We start from the raw sequence: 5,183 nt of genomic DNA on the forward strand, positions 1-5,183 counted from the left end.
GGAGTGATGAAGAAATATATCATTAATTTTGAAAACTTAGCAGCAGTGGACAAATTCCTAGAAAGGTGTAACTAACTAAAACTGCTAAAATACGAGACATATGAATGGTCTTGGTAACTATTAAAAGGAACTGAATTAGCAGTTACAGTTTTTCCCAAGTAGAAAACATTAAGTCCAGATGGTTTTTAGGGCAAGTCCTTACACTCCAGAAACAAAAAAGCTGATATATAAATTACCCCAGAGTAAAGAGAAATAGAAAACATTCCCCTATTCATCATCTTAAGTACTTTAAACAACTATATTCCCAGATGTAGATGAGGGTACAAGAAAACCAAATTGAAAGCAAATCTCACTTAGAAAGATATATGCAAAAATCTGATAAAATACTAGCAAAAAACTTGTCATGTATATAAAAATAATCCATGAAATAGGATTTATCATTAGAAAATCAGTTACCATTAATCATATTAACACATGACAAGAGAAAGTCAAATGATTATCTCAATACATGGATGTGATGATTAATTCTATACGCTAATTTGACTGGGCCATAGGGTGCACAGATATTTGCACAAACATTATTCTGGGCATTTCTGTGAGGGTGTTTTGAAATGAGGTTAACACATAAATCAGTAGACTGAGTAAAGCAGATTGCCCTTCATAAAGTTGGTGGGCCTCATCCAATCAGTTGAAGGTCTGGGGGAAAAAGTCTGGCCTTCCCCTGAGTAACAGCAAGTTCACATACCTGATGGCCTTTGAACTGCAACATCAGGTCTCCCTGCCTGATAGGCTTCCCACTGAGAAATGGACTTTTCTTGGTAGCATAGCAGTCTGACAACCTTCAGACTCAGACTTGAACTGGGACCCTGACTACAGATTTTGGGCTTGCCAGCCTCCAAAACTGTGTGAGCTAATTCTTACTCCCAATTAACCAATAGCTTCAATTCAATTACAATAAAAATTTCAACAAACTTTTTGTACAAATTGACAAGTTGATATTAAAATTTATATGAAAGACCAAATGACCAAAAAATGCTAAAATACAAATGAAGGAGGACAATTTGGTATAGCTATCTTCATAAGCTATGATAAGAAAGAAGCCAATGGAGCAGATACTTATACAGGAGAAATCTACGAAATGTTCACGACACTATTGTTCACACTAGCAAAAATCCAGAAACAGTGCAAGGGTCCATCAATTGATAATGAATGGAGTCCATTCGCACAATGGTGAATTATATCACTGTCAAAACTAATGTACTACTTAAACAGAAAACAATATATATAAATCTCAGCAATGTAACACATGAAAAAGTCTCAAGAAATTATATATCTCCACTTCTGATAAATAAAAATAGCTTAAATGAAAAGTACTTTTAAAGGAATGCTTATGGATGCACTAAACCTATGTAAAATGTAAAACATCGAAAGAATAATAAACAAAGATTTATAAAGATAGTATCTTGAGTAGAGGAAGCCAATAGAGTGGAATGCCAGGCAAACTATATTGCTAAATTATGTAATTTTCACAATCCTAACTTTTGTTTTGGGTGCTGGATTTTAGGTGGGAGCTATGGGTGATGAATATAAATAGCTATATAAATAAAAGTAGACCATGCAACACTAAGAGTAAGTTATGAACTAAGGATTATAATTAATTCAATTTTGTATGCCCCAAACTTCCCAAAAATGAAAATTAAATTATGACTTGAAAATGGAATCCTTTGAACCAAATGAAAATCAAATTAAAATTACTAAAATAGATACTACTTTTGATAATTATTAGGTGAAGTGGGTATTACCTCCAACTAAACATTATTTTATCAAAATGTAAATTCTATAGTTTTAAATCCTAGATGCCACATATTTAAGGTGAACCAAAAATAATCTTTCTGAAAAAATAATGCTCCTCAATGAGATATTGACTCCATATTTGACATACTTTCTTTAGGGCACTGCAGTGGCTTCTAGGACACTACACTCCCTTAACTTTGGACCACTTCGTTACTCCTCATCAACTTCCCCCTTCGAGCCCTTCTGTTCTCTCGAACTTGAGATCACTGGTTGAAATGCTCCACAACTCAGTCCTTGGTTCTCGTGTATCTATACTCCCTTGGTGTTTGCCTCCAAATGTCTGGCTTCAAATAGCATCCATGGTTTAGTGACTCCAAATTGTATATCCCTAAACCAGATGTCTATCCCAAAGTCCAGATTTATGTTTCAAGCTGTCTACTTGATACCGCTGCTTGGTAATTTAATAGACATCTCAAACACAGGATGTTAAAAACTCAACCCCTGAGCTTTCCCCTGGAACCTCTTCCACCCACGGTCTTCTCCATCTAATAATTCCATCTTTCCAATTCTCAGCTCCCAAACTTTGGAGTCATCCCTGACTCTTCTCTTTCTCTCTCACCATACATCCAACCCATTAATAAAGTTAGTTCGTTCTGCCTTTAAAAGTGCATGTCACCATTTGGGTTAATGGCTTAGCTGACAAATGGGTTTCCCTATTTCCAAGTTTGTTCTTTTAAAATCTATTCTTAACCAAGTAGCCAAAGTGATCCTTTGAAAATGTGCTCATTTGACTCTTTTACTCAGCACCCTGCAATGGATTCCTGCACCCAGGGAAAATCTGTTGTTGCAAAGGCCTACAAGGGCCCTACAGACTCTGAGCCCTTCCCCTCGCCACTTCTTTCCCGTGCTCCAGGCAACAGACTGACTTCCTGTTCTCAGGTACTGCCTTGCTCTGAAGGCTCTTTTCCCAGAGGTCTGCTTGGCTAACACCTTCAATTTCTTTGAGTCTTTGCTCAAAATTTGTTTGAGATCCAGCTTTTACCAATTCAGGAACTTTGCAAGTCATTTTTCAAAGCTTTTGTAGCTTGAAATTGCCCATGAAGGACGCATTTACACCAGGCCTACCTACCCTTTATTTAAAATTTCAATTTTCGTACTTTCTCTCTTTAACTCCCTTCTCTTGCTACACTTTTTCTTTTTCCCATAGCACATATCACCTAATAGTTCACTGTTTGATATATTTATTGATTTATTACTCTTATTGTTTGTTGACAATGCCTGCAAACTAGAATATGAGGTTTATTAGAGCAATGGTCTTGGATTCATTTCAAATAGCTCCCAAGATACAATATCTGACACTTAGTAGGGATTAAATTAATATTTGTTGATTGAATGAATAAAAGGAAAGGCAAGGAGCTTTATCTTATTGTGAGACAGGCATATGTCAAAATTATAATCAATTCTCAATGTTTTGACATGAATAACTTTAATTTGAACAAATGGCAAAGTGAGGGCAATGCCTTTTTGAATTGCTAGAAAAAAAGCTGCCCTGGCTTTGACCATTTCAAAGTTGTAGAGAATATTCAAGTTGAAAATCAGTAAATTATTCCTTATTTGTATATTTTTTACATTGCTGGGGTTTTCATAAGCAAAGATTGGACTAAGTATAATGTTAACTGCAGACGGTATCACTTTGTACACAGACACATATGAGGTTTGTCCAGACAGGATCCAGCCAAGTAATATAAAAAATGGAGCCATTTACTGAAGAAGATACAAGATACAAGAAACATTGTACATAGGACAATGATTCCCTTCAGTCCCCTTCAAAATAGGGACCTCAATTTTCCCAATCGCCATCAGCTGCCCTTTCGTATTTTCTTGAATCTCATCAATGGTCAGATATCTCTTCCCTTTCAAAGGTGATATTTGTTTTGGAAAAAGCCAGAAGTCACAGGGTGCCAAATCTGGGCGATAGTGGGGCTGAGTCACCTGGGTGATTTAATGTTTTGCCAAACTCTGCATGAGACATGATGCATGAGTGGGCACTTTGTTGTCATGAAGCTGTCAATCACCAGTTACCCATAGCTGTGGCCTTCTGAATAATCCAAATAGTTTCCAGAGGAATGTTCAAGCTTAATGCAAAATTTGATGCATATTCTTTGCTCTGCTTGCTCAGTTATTTTGAATGCAATGGCCAGACAGTACACATGCTCACTCAACAGCATCTACTGCCCCTACTGACTAGTACAGTGAAGTCATCATCGTTCACACATGTGCATTCCAGTCCACTTTCCTTGGCTGCCAGGTTACATCAATGTCTTGCAAACCATTCTTGTTATACTAACAATGGCTGGACTTTTTCCAGACAGACTTAGTATATCTGAAAATTTTATATTCCATGTTGACAATACTTTCTCTGGAATTATGTCTAATTACTTTATTAAATATGTCTAATTAAATACTAATTACTTTAGTATTTGAAGCATCCACTTTCATTTTGCCTAGGTACTTAACAAAGGGTTTAACAGAGTTCTAACTCTTGGTCTTTCAAGGTAACATCACTTTCAAATGTTTCCATCATGTTGGCTCAATAAAGAATAGCTAAAAATATAAAGAGATGTAAATAATGTACTTAGGTAATTATTTCCTTGATTGTATGTCATATGTCATTGAGATATCTTATATGCCAGGGGAAGTGACTTCTCTTTTTGGTGTGCTTTTAAATGTTCCTTTATTAGTCTCTCATGTACTCCATAGCTAAGTTATAGTTTAAAGTCATTTTCATATTGTAATTTGAGAGGTGCTAGAACATTAAATACTGCACACTTAAATCACCACATTTCTCTAACTACAAATGAAAAAATAAATGTATCAAATTCATGCACTTTGCATGTGTTAACACAAATGTATGTTCTCCAAGGTCAGAAAACAAATAACATTTTGGAAATATTAAGCATTATATTCATATTTATATTCTTGGCAATAATAGCTTATATAAACTAGAAGTTTTATACAAAAATATATCAAACCAAATGGGAAAAAACTCTTTTAAAAAGACAAATCTGTATAAATGTAACTTAGAAATAAATGTAACAAATAAATGTTCCTTGTTTCCAGGAACTTTGAAATTCAATTAAATACTTAAAATGTCTTTTAAGAATATTAAATATATTTCTCAGAAATTGTTTTATTTTATTAATTTTCTAAATATAGAGAAGCTCCCCAAACTATTTCATTGGCTTATTAGGTTTGTGGGGAAATAATACAAATTAATAAAGTAAAACTTAGAGTAGGAAAGAATTCATGCAAATAAGATTATATATCAGAACTAAATTGAAAATGTTTTGTGATGAAGATAGTAAAGCTTTGAAATCTCCCACAAATAT

Source organism: Desmodus rotundus, chromosome 6 (genome assembly GCF_022682495.2).
Source record: "Desmodus rotundus isolate HL8 chromosome 6, HLdesRot8A.1, whole genome shotgun sequence".
Classification (NCBI taxonomy): Eukaryota; Metazoa; Chordata; class Mammalia; order Chiroptera; family Phyllostomidae; genus Desmodus; species Desmodus rotundus.